Source organism: Morus notabilis, unplaced genomic scaffold (genome assembly GCF_000414095.1).
Source record: "Morus notabilis unplaced genomic scaffold, ASM41409v2 Scaffold1009, whole genome shotgun sequence".
Classification (NCBI taxonomy): Eukaryota; Viridiplantae; Streptophyta; class Magnoliopsida; order Rosales; family Moraceae; genus Morus; species Morus notabilis.
The window spans coordinates 503,713-516,609 of NW_010357868.1; the positions used below are offsets into that span (position 1 = coordinate 503,713).

Genomic DNA, 12,897 nt, shown 5'->3' on the forward strand with positions numbered 1-12,897 from the left:
GATATTAACTGGATTTCATCTCTAGAGATATGGCTTTCTAGTTGCCTAGTAATAGGTTTCAATGACCAGAGGGAATCTAATGTAATGAATTCCATCAGGATCATGCACTCTTTTTCCTGGACAGGATTTTTTTCCCTACGGGGTTTTTGCCTGTTCAGGTTTTAACGAGGCCTCTCTTTCTACGGGAGTAGATCCAATAATGGTGGCTGTTTCCATCCTTAAGCTTGGCCTAGTATGCGTGATGTTTGTTTGCCCATTTTCATCTTTTTAGCTCTTACAGTTGTATCGGATCCTTTTGTAGTTTCTGTTTGTTATCTTTTTAAATAATATTGTGTGGTGGTATTTGGATTGGGATTGTGAACTGGGTGCCAACTTAGTTGGAACATGGTTCTTTTTCTGTGATGCCAGTCACTACTCGTTTCATAAAAGCCTAGCTTAATTTACTTTTAAATCTATTGGCAAACCTCTATAAATTTTACGTCATTAATTCTATCAAGATTATGCACTCTTTTTTCTGGCACAAGATCCTTTTGGCTTATTCATGTTTTTAGCTCTTTGAGTTGTAGCCAATATCATTTTGTAAGTCAATAAATGTATAAAAATATAAAAGGTTACAAATTGTATCTAATTATGTAATTTTACTTTCAAATTGTATCCTTTTCGCTTATTCATGTTCTATTATGATTTTTACTTTATCCACTGGCTACAAATTGTATCTAATTTGATTTGAAGGTTAAAAATGTATGTAACCAACTCACATGTCTCCTCATTTATGTCTTCTTTCATGTCCTTCTAATAATATTGTGATACACTAATTAAAAAATTATGACGTGATATGTTATTATTAAGATATACGGAAAGAAACATGAAAAAGTGGCATATGAACCCATTTCATAATGTATCCCATCTACGGAGGTACGACAATCCAATAAGAATCTCACTGGTCATATTCCTGAATTCTACAAAAGAAGTGCACTTAGAGAACTTTTGCTTAAAGATACTAGTTTTTCTGGCAAAATACCTCCTTAATAGAAAAAGCTAGATTTCTTGGCTATTTTAGACCATTGTGGTTGCAACTATTTCGGCTCTATTCCATCTTTATTCGGTAAACTCACCCAACTCGCTATGCTACACCTTGGGAAGAACAACTTAACTGGCTTTGTGCCATTTTCTTTTCAAACCCTCACCCAACTAGTTGAGCTTTCTCTAACAAGTAACAACTTAGGTGGTGCCATGAAATTTGACATGTTCTTCCAAATAAAAAGTCTCTCTGAACTAGCTATATCCGGTAACAACTTCTCGCTGTTCTTTGGCCTAAGCGCTTCGTTTCCAAAGTTGACTTCTCTAAAACTTGGCTCATGCAACTTAAGAGAGTTTCCAAGGTCCCTTGGGCATCAAAATAAGCTATAGAAGTTGGATCTTTCTAGAAACAAAATCCAGGGGCAAGTACCTTTTTGGATGTGGAATTCAAGCACATATACTTTGGACATTATGGACTTGTCTCATAATTTCCTCACAGACTTTCACCCACCTTCAGAAATCCTTCCTTGGGTTTGACTGTGATAACTCCATAAAATAAAGTTATTTTCTTTCTTATTTACATTTAAATTTATTTTGTTTTTAATAAATTTATTTATTTTTAGTTTAATTTTTGTTGTGTTATTTTATTTTATTTTAGTTTATTTTATTTAGCTTTTTTCTTCTAATAATTTTATTAATTCTCAATTGTGTTTAAATTAGGTGAAAAGTACAATTTGAAGTTGAGTTGGTAATGAAAATACTTCAAAAATCAATGGCAAATCCGGATTCAGCTTTCTTCCGCGCGCTCTGCCACTCATGCTCTTCACTGGCCGTCCGATTGTCTTCATCTGCAATCCAAAGTGCACCATCATCTAGTTTTACCTCCAACCTACTCAGAGTTTGCCATGTGTCACCTTTGCATCAGAGTCCTAATGCCCCTCCTTCTTTTGCTCATCTGACGTGTGAATTTGGAGGCTATTAATAGCCCTTGGCAGTAGCAAGACCAAAGGGAGCAGCCCTGCAATTACTCTTCCTTCACCACGTGAGGTCACCTTAGTCCCATTCCAAGAGAAGAGCTTTTCCACGTGCACAAGAAGATGTGTTCTTGCTTTTGCTCTAGCCAATAAGATGCTGCCACGTGGATGATGACATCAGCAACCCTAATGCCCCTTGTTATCTCTTTTTCGCTCACGTGAAACCAAGGCTTATTTAAAGCCTTTTTCAGCCGCAACAACGAAAAGGGAGAGAACCCCATGCGATTATTTCACAGGGCATATCACCCAGAAAATAAAGAAAAGTCCTGTCTGAGAGAAAATATCAGGAGAAATTATTTTGGGAAATTTAGGGTCATTCTGTTAAGACTTTTATTTTTAATTTTAAGTTTTATAAGGAAAAAAAATATTTTAGAGATTAAAAATTAAAGATTAAGGATTGAAAAGTCAAATTTAGAGCCTGGGCCACCTTTATATGAGTTGTTCATTTTAATTTTTCTATCTCTGTATTTTTGTGAATTGAGATGTTGGAACTCTAGATTTATTTTAAATTAATTATATTTTAGTGTTATTTTGTTAGAGCTCTATTTAGCCCCACTATGATATTTTAATTTCTTTTATTCGAGTTATTTATTTTTAATTTTTAAGATTGAGTGTTCATCACTGTTCTTAATGCTTTTAATTAATTGGCCACTAATTAGATGATTGGTTAATCATAATAGAATTGGAAGGGGAATTATGTGTTGAGTTCAGTGTGTTGAATGCCATAAATTACATGTGAGATAGGAATATACTTGCATAATTTGTGTGGTCACTACATGAAAATCTATGAATTGTTCATGACACTTTGATTGTTGTAATTCACATAGGAATATAGTGTGTTAGCAATTGAGGGGACTTTTGGTGTAACTCGGAAGAGAGCAATGAATAAATTAGAGATTTTCGATTGTCAACTTGGATAATAAATATGAATAATGAGAATTGAGGAATTAAACAGGATTAGATTTGACAAAATCAGTTGCCCTAGTCTTTAATTTGTTTGAGTCTTTTATTTATTTTAGTTTTTATTTGCATTTTGCTCTTACTATTTTTTCTATTTTATTTTAGGTTGTTCAAATAATTTTAGAGTTAACCAATTTCGGTGCTTAATTAAAATTACGCACTCCTCGTGAGAACGATATTCTATTCACTACTTTATTACTTGTATGTGATATTGTGCACTTGTAATTTTCACATCAAGTTTTTGACGCTGTTTTGGGGATCGAACCCGTCACCAGCCATTAAAGATTACGGCATAGAAATGAACAACCTGACCGGAGAAATTTGCCCATTGGTATGCAACTTGAGCTCTCTTCAGATACTTGACTTATCCAACAACAAGTTGAGTGGCAAGCTTCTGCCATGTTTAGGAAACTTCAACAATTCCCTAGCCGTGCTGACCGATGGAATAACTTGTTTCATGGAGCCATCCGTAACTTGTGCAGCACTACACATACAACAAATTTGAGTATGGCTGATTTTAGTCGCAATCAGTTTCAAGGGCAACGTCCACAATGTTCCCCAATTACATGAGTGATGCGCAAAACCAGCTTGCGGACGTATTCCCTTCTTGGCTGGGGGCTCTTTCCCAATTACATGTTCTCAACCTGAGACAAAACGAATTTTATGGAGTAATAAAAGAAGTTTTGAGTTTCCCAAGTTGCGGATTATCAATCTCTCCTTCAACAAATTCATAGGCGAGTTTCCTTCCGAGTATATGGCTATTTGGAAAGCCATGAAAGCTAGTTTTATCAAAGATTCAACATATATGATGTCATACAACAAACTGCTTGATCCCGGGAGAATTTAAAAAGCCTCCATTATCTATTTTGGTTATTCGATCACAATCATGATCAAGGAAGAAAACTATCTAAAAATTCTACGAATACTTATATTTGTTGATCTCTGGAGAAACAAATTCAGTGGAGAAATTCCTCGAGTTATCGGAGAATTGAAGGGTCTTCATTCGTTCAACCTTTCCAACAACATGCTTGCTGGTCCTATATATCCCACCATCCTTAGGGAACTCAATTGAGCTCAAGTCTTTGGACCTTTCTCATAACAACCACTCAGGCAACTCACTTTCCCTCAATACTTTGATGTCTCTCACAACAGTCTCACTAGGAAGGTGATACAAGGGATCCAACAGTCTACATTTGGGAAGAGTTTGTTTAACGATAATCTAGGGTTATGCGGAGATCCATTGGAGAGGAATTGTGAAAGCTTTCCACTGTCTCGAGAAGATGATGATTCATGACGTCCTCTAGATCTTGACTGGAGATTTATTTGGATAGGAACTATAAGCGGATTCATCATCGGGTTTGCTCTCGGTGACACGGTGATCATGGAGAGGCAAACACTATTGCTTGAGGCTTTCAAAAGGATGTTAAGTAGCTAGAAGTAGAAGGTATAAGATCATCAAGAAGTGTCCATATAGAAATTGAGTTTCAAGGCTTTCTACTTTATGTATTTGCTAATCAGAGCCAATAGTTGTGGTACTTGCTAGGAATCTACTCCTGAATATTGCTTATTTTATGTTATAATATGTCGTACAACACTGATTTGTATGTATGTTTTCTAATGTCATATACACAATTAAGGGTAGCATAAAATTGCAATAACTAGTGTTACTAGATAGTACAGAAATCCATATGTGATTTTATACTAAAGATTGACACAAATTAAAAATCACATGGATTCCTTTATTTAATCCCCTCACATGAGATTAAACTTGGGATTTTTAAAGGACTTAGAATTTCTCAATAAATCATATATCATAAATGACTATAGAATCTTAAGCTTAGAAAATAGCTAGTCTTATATGTTATAAAAAAGGCGGATGGCGACAATCAACTTACGACAATAACATAAAAAACTCAAAAACTTACTAAAAATGTGCAAGCCTGTACCCGTACAATCAATTTGGAGTACTAGGACCAAGATAGATCCAAGAAGATACAATTAGATAGAAAAAGAGAGAATCAAGAAGAGAAGTGAATCACAAGAGAGGTAAGAGAGAACTAGAGGATTCATAAGAAGAATAAGAACTCAATAAAAGAAACTAGAAACCCAATATTCATTAATCAATCATCAACTCTGAGTTGACATTACAATCACGGTATTTATGGAGCTCTAAGTTAACAAAAAGATAAACTCAACTAAACTCTAAAAATTCCTAAAAGATAAAACATCATCTTAAACTAAAACATTATCCTAAAGATAAATGTAATATTTGGATACTTAATCCTAATCTTCTAACAGATAAACGTTTCGCGAGAACTTGCCTTGGCACATACACAAACTAGTCTCAGAAAAGGCAATATGAGGCCTCAAGCGCCAACAGAAAAGATCATGTAATGCCATTAGACAACCATTTATCTTGAGTCACTCAGTTTTTTATGTCTACTTCTATTAGACATAAATATGTACTCAATTGTGCAAATGACTCGACTGCACTTATGCTGCTGCTGCTTTGAATGTCTCTGGTAACTTCTGGTAGTAGCGTCTTTGCTGTTTCCGCAATGGAAAAGTGCGTAATTATAGTAATTTCAAACATTCAATCAGATGAATGTACAAAAATGTATTGTTTTGATAAGATCAGTATTATCATCTTCAAGGGCAGTAAGAGCAGCTTCATTCACCTGCAATAAATTAAATTTTTAGAAGTAAAATAAAAAAATAAAATGAAATGAATTACTCAGAATAAAGAAATTACATATCATTCCTTAGATAATTTTAAAAAGAGACAAACCAGTGCAACTAGATCAGCCCCGCTAAAATTATCGCAAGCCTCCATTCGACCAATAATATCATTCAAATCAACACTTGCATCTAAAGGCTTATTCCTTGCCAGGGCTTTCAAGATTAGACCACGTTCCTTGGGAGTTGGCAAAGGCACGTATAGAAGCTTTCCAAACCTTCCACGTCGCAAAAGAGCTTTCTCCATCACCTCTGGTCTGCAGCAAAAACAAATGGATTGTCACATGCTTGCATAGTTTTATCATTAAAAACGGAGAGGAAATTGAGTAGTTTTACCTGATTGTGGCACCAATTACGAATACACCTCGACGCTGATCTACGCCATCTAAACTCTCGTTGGTGTCAACTTCTAGCTAGTTGCTTGCTAACTAATCAATTGTCTATAAAATTATCCCATTAGAGTCATTCCACCAAGAATCCATTAAAACTGAAAGAAAATGACATGTGACAATCATGTGACGTGCAAAAAATTAATGGTTCTTACAGTTCCTAAATCTTTTAAGGTGATTCTCACTTTGCTTTTTAAACTTTTAAAACTCTCACTCTATCCCGAATTTTCAATTGGTCCCATTTTCCTCAAAATTATGTGGCTTTTATTTTTATTTTTATTTTTATTTTAGCTGTTGTTTTCATTTAGAAGCAGTACGCATTTAGTTTATAATTGTCGTTTTTAGATGCATGCCATTGTTTTTATTTGCTTGTCATTTTCGTTTTAAAACTGATTTCGTTTGTTATACCGTTGTTGTATCTCTGCGGATGTTATTTGTGAAGATTTTTCTTCCTTAATTTTCTTGTCGTTTTATGAGGTTAACATTTTCTTTAGTTGCTGTTCTCGATAAAGATAATGTTGTTTTATAAGGTTATTATTGTTTTCTACTAGTATCCTCAACTAAGATATTGACATTGTTCACTTTATTATCTGATTTTCTACTTTTGTCGTTTGTTGTTTTAGAGCTGACTGCTACGTATGTTTTATTAATGTTGCTAGTGTTTCTGTTACGTTACTGTCGTTTGTGTTGTTGTTGTGTCGTTGTTGTTATTTTTTTTCCTCTAAATGTTAATCCCGATTTTTCTTCCTAGTAATGTCCTTATCTTAACGGTTGAATGAAAATGAATGAAAATGACACGGGAAATGCAACAAAATTAACGGTTCGTACAGTTCCTAAATTCCTTTAACCAAGCAGGTTCTTTGTCTGAAATATGCAAAATGGTATGGGTGATATATTCTAATTAGTAACTAGCTTTGCATAACATTTCTGGGAAAACAAAAAAAAAAAAAAAAAAAAAAGAAAAAGAAAAAGAGGTTGTCGACAATTTTTTACCACAACAGCAAACCAAGAAACAAAAAATTGTAATAGAGTTGTATTGTTGTTCAAAGAATTCTAAGGTGACGTTTAATTTATGGGTTCAAAACCATAGTTTATGATTCTGATTTTTGAAATTCAAAATTTTTTTTAGAGAAAAATACTGTAGCAGAACTAACAACCATAATCCTAAACGAGACAAAATCCTTGAAATAAACGTCACTTAAATGCCATGTCTACCTGAATACAAAACAAGGGAATAGTTTCCTTGATAGGTGTCAACCTGATTAGAATGTGTTAAATAGATTGTGTCAAATAGAACTAAGACAATCCCTCCTGTTTTTAATTATCAAAAAGGAAAAACAAAAAGAGATATTAGATAACCAAAATTCATTTTGGACGGCGACTCATCTTCTACATAATGCGGCACATACAATGCAAAGAAGACGGGGCTGGCGGCGGCGACGGCCACCACCACTATGTTCCACATATTGCATACAAGTTCCATCCTTTGCACGTTTGAAAATTATACATGTCTCTCTACATACTCTAAAAGGATTTGGTAGCTACATTTGAAAGTTGCTGGGAAGAATTTGCTCATACTCCATTGCTTCTTTAGCAGAGAATCTTGCTCGAGTTCCCCTGGTAAAAAAAAAATGGAGATGACCACGAAGATCAGAACAGCCATTGTTGAGGAGTGGATGGAAACATGATCATTACATATACATCAGTTTGTCTTCTAAATTTTATTGGAGATTTATTAATTAGCTAGCTTTATGGTTCCCTTTGTGAGTTTAGTCGATCAAATATAATGTTAATTCTACCAAAAATAAAATAAAAATGTATGTATTATATTATAAAACTCAAACGACGAACTAATCTTGTTTTTGTGCAGTAAAAAATAGAGGGAAAAATTGTTATTGCTGTTATTCAATAACGATGAAACCAATGAATTGAAATATTGACGAGTTAAAATATTCCAAGACCGTGAACATAAAATTATAGTTGTGTTATAATATATGATTTAATTTGTCTATGTATACATGTATGCGTGTATTCTTTTACATAAATTAAAAGAGATTGAGTCTAACTCAATCTAGCAAAACCAATTTGTTGGAGGAGTATTGCCCTCACCTTATAAAGTGGATCATGCCAATATCTCCAGTCAATGTGAGATTCTAATACACCTCCTCACGCATAGTATGGACCATGCTAAACCGCTGCGAATAAGTCGACATTGAGGGACCTAACATTATAAAACCAAACTTGCTCTGGTACCATATTTGAAAATATTGGAGAAAGTGGAAGAAGAAAAATTCATTTCTCACTCATCTGAAAACGTGCAGAGTACAAACCAGAAAGAGATATTGTTGAGAGGAAATGCACACACCACGTGAACAGGTCCAACTCAACAATTGAGAAGAAGAAAATAAAACAAACAAATAACTAATTAGTCCATTACTTTATTCTATTTACAAAAGGATCCCAACTATTCTAATATATTATTCTAAAGAATTTTTAGTGTTCATTTTACCCTCTCGTCATTCATATGACCACTGATAGACGTATTTTGACTTTTATATGGCTCTTGGCAGCCATTTCGGCCAAATTCTATGGATGTCACCCAACTGATCAGATATTGAAATTTAGGCAAATTACTTTCAGCAAGTCAAACAACTCTTTAAGACTCTTAATTTAGTCCTATAATTGATAGGTGATCAATTTGGTACCCAAAAAGTAGGGGCATCATTGCCTCACTACAACTAAAAATAACACAAAGCTCCTCAAGCTCCCTTAGTAGGTGTATATATAATCAGTTATAATTTTAATACTTATATCATTTACGCATCAATTTTGTTTTTAACGCTTTAATCACATGTGGGTTGGTAAAAGCAACATAGAGGAAGGTGACAACGATTCGGAGGTGACAAGTAGTACTGGAAGAGGAAAATTTCTTATATTTCCTTTTATCATACTGTCACATGCGTTAAAAAATTGACGCCTTAATGAAGAAATTACAAATATTTAAAGCTTAGGGACTTTTGTGTCATCATATTATAGAGGGAAGAAGCGGGACAATCACTATTTTTCAAGGTCAAATTCCAATTAAGCTCCAATTGCGTGCACTTTTCACCTAATTTTAAAACACAAAGGAGGATCAATAATTAATTAGAGGAAAAACTAAACAAAATCAACTAAAATAGACTAAAATAAAATAAAATGAAACAAAATATAATAAACTGGAACTAAACTCAAAATTTAAATAAAACTAAAAAATCCTTGAAATATTTGTTAGGACAAATCCCATATTGATTTATGCTATTCAAACTTTTTAACCATGTTCTTTTGTCTAAAAAACTCAAAAAAAGACAACTCAAGTTTCAACTTTATTCAAGTTCACGTTCTGTAACGCCCTCTAGAATTAAACATGTTTAATTATGCTAAACTGTGGATTATTAGTGTGCCTAATTTGATTTTTCATAATTAATCAAGAGACTTTAAGTTATTTTCAGTATTTATAATTTCACCCTAAAGATTTTTGGAAAACACACTTAAATTTAATACATTTTCCTTTTTTTCCATTTTTTCTCTTTTTCCTTTTCTTTTCTTTCCTTTTTCTTTTTCTTTTTTTTTTCTTTTCTTTCTTCTTCTTCCTTCCCTGGTTCTCCCCGCACAGCCTCTTCTCTCCCTCTCTCTCTCTCGGCAGTTTGGCCGAAAATCACAAAAAAAAAAAATGAAAAACAGAAAAATTGAGGGAGACAAAGCTCGAGCAACTGATTTGAGGTAAAACCCTTTGAAACCCACTCTTTGATTCGAATTTTAAGCTTGAGAAAGTTTGATTTTGGTTAGATTTGAATAATTTTGAGTTAGGGTTCGAGTTTGAACAGTTATTATTGGAATTGAATGAAATTTGAGGGTTTTTAGTTATTGGACTTATTTAATTGATTAGAAACTGATTTTGATGGATTCTAGAGAATATATATTGAAATTGAACTTGAATTGCAGGTTTGACATTTTTCCTATTTATGCCGGCATGCTGCCGAAATTTCTGTAGAAACTTGTTTTTAAACTGAAATTAAATAGGAAAACCAAACCTATGAATTGGATTCTAATTTTTAAAAAGAACCCCCAAAATGAATTATAAAATCATTATGAAAATTGGATTTGAGTCAATGCACACTAATAGGAAACAATTAAACATGATTGAACTTAATTCGTTTTAGGAATGAGAAATACTTTCTAAGATATTGCTTTCGTGATAAAGCTAGTGGAGAAGGTCAAGTATTAAGGCTTTAAAGAAAGCGGAGGCTAGGAGAACTGAAGGCTAGCCCAGGTTTGACATTCGAGAGGTAGGATATTCTTGTCCATATCATTGTTAGCCTCATTTTAAATTATTTTGGCCAATGAAAATGTTTTAGAACAAAATATGTTTAAAGTAAATGATTTTAAAAGAAATAGCATGTGAATGCTATTAGGTTTTCCAATGATTTTGGAAATGAGATTTTAAAGAGTATCATTTCTTAAAAGGAATTATTTAAGGAATGATACAACGCATGGTGGCCACAGAGATCGGGATGTGGGAATCGCATCCTTGGGGGCAGGTTCCGAAACCCGTACGGATCCGCTTCTTGTTTAGTGGAATTTTGGCTCTGCACTTTTCATAGACATACATTTTTACCGCTTCTTGTTTAGTGGTATGATGAGTTGCACACTTTCATTATACAGACATATTCTATTATGTGAGTATTTCCTTTTTTTCAAAAAAAAGGATGATCGGTTCCGGGTGTATATCTTCGGACCGTGAGTACCTTTATTTTAAATGCTTTATAAAATTATATCATACTGGGCCTTTCGCTCACCTTTTCGTATTTTTAAATGTATTAAACCCCTCCAGGCGACGCGAGGAGTAGTGCGGAGTAGGTAGCTACTACCGGTGACGTGGACTTGTTTCAGGAAAGCAAAGAGTTGTATTTCCTCTTATCTTTTATTTCAAGGCATGTATAAGAGATTATGGATTGTAAACTTAAATATTACTAGACTGTGGTTGATGTCATATTTACTTTTGTTTATGTTCATGTATGCTAAACACCTGTGGGAATTCCTGACATGATACCAGGGACGTGATTTTAGACTGGTTTGGTTGGAAATTCCACCACCGTTCTTGAAATTAAATTTCTCTTGAATGCAGGGGCTCGTTTGGAAATACCTGGATGTTTTGGATTTGAAAGAAATTAAATTATTTTGCTAATCACATCTCTCTCAAGCAGGTTTAAGTTTCTAAACGAACATCCACGTCACTAACCCCGGTTTAGGGGCGTGACACGTTCTTTTAAGTTTCAATTTTATTCAATTTTACTCAACTTTATTCAAGTTCTAACTTCAACTCAAGTTATAACTCAAATTCAACTCAAAAACTACACTCAAGTTACACTCCAAAAGAACAACCCATATTAAAGTGTCCCATAATAAGTCCATGGTCTATAAATATTTGTTATTCATGGCCAAATAATTTGGACCAAATAACCAGCTTGACACCACGAAAAAGAAAGAGATTATAAGGTTTCACAAGGTAACGCATTGGAGACGGCTGACTTTTAACATGATGATATTAAAAAAAAAAAAATCTCTCCCGCCTTTTATGCTAACAATATCAACTAATCTATTAATTTCCATTAGTTCCGTCAAACACGTTTTTGACTTAAGAGTGCATTGTATTCTACACAGGATTCATTACAATCCCAACACCACGGCAAGAGCACATCATGAAGGGAATATCTAAAGATGATATTCACCTAACAATGTTTCATTTTAACATTAATTATTGCTTGGAAAAGAGACAAATACCCTCTTAAATTGTATGGGTCTTGATTTTTACTCTTTTATTATTGATTAATACTCTTTTAATCAAATATTATATTAACAAAAAGTAAATGGTAAAAATCTAAACTCATATACTTTTAAGGGAAAGTCTAAAGATGATGTTGACCTAACAATGCTTCATCTTGACATTAATTTAATTTTTTTAATTAAATTTCAGTTTCATGCATTACTTCTGTTTTGTTTAAGAACTAATGAAAATTAATCAAAAATGATCTTAACTTGCATTTTGTTTACCTAATGATGCACAATGCTTTTCTAATTAACATCCAAGCTTATCTAAAGTGATCAAAATATAATTAGAATCCCAATTGTGGTTATTCTTGATTTTAGTATACTTCACTAAGATTTTGGTATTTCAAGTACTTGTGGTTAAATTTCTGTCGTTTATATGTAATGCTTAAAAATTTAATTATCAACATTTTTTCTGAGTAATATTCTGAAACATACAAACAAATATATCAACCTCAACTTGTAGAGATAATTTAATATTCTTCTAGCCCAAACAAAGGTTTAGAAAGTTCATAATAAGTCACTTATTTCACAAACAAATATATGTAATGGTTCCCTTTGTGAGTTTAGTCGATCAAATATAATGTTAATTCTACCAAAAAAAAAAAAGTATGTATTATATTATAAAACTCAAACGACGAACTAATCTTGTTTTTGTGCAGTAAAAAATAGAGGGAAAAATAGTTATTGCTATTATTCAATAACGATGAAACCAATCAATTGAAATATTGACGAGTTAAAATATTCCAACACCTTGAACATAAAATTATAGTTGTATTATAATATATGATTTAATTTGTCTATGTATACATGTATGCGTGTATTCTTTTACATAAATTAAAAGATATTGAGTCTAACTCAACCTACCAAAACCAACTTGTTGGAGGAGTATT

General features: G+C 33.2%; 1 long non-coding RNA gene across 1 annotated transcript; it reads left to right on the forward strand.

Moving 5' to 3' along the window:
- Nucleotides 1–9,862: 9,862 nt before the first annotated feature.
- On the forward strand, nucleotides 9,863–11,103 carry LOC112095092. Its single transcript, XR_002903753.1, has 3 exons — nucleotides 9,863–9,898; nucleotides 10,380–10,464; nucleotides 11,010–11,103. It is a non-coding gene; the product is annotated as an uncharacterized LOC112095092 (long non-coding RNA).
- The last annotated feature ends 1,794 nt before the right edge of the window (nucleotides 11,104–12,897 follow it).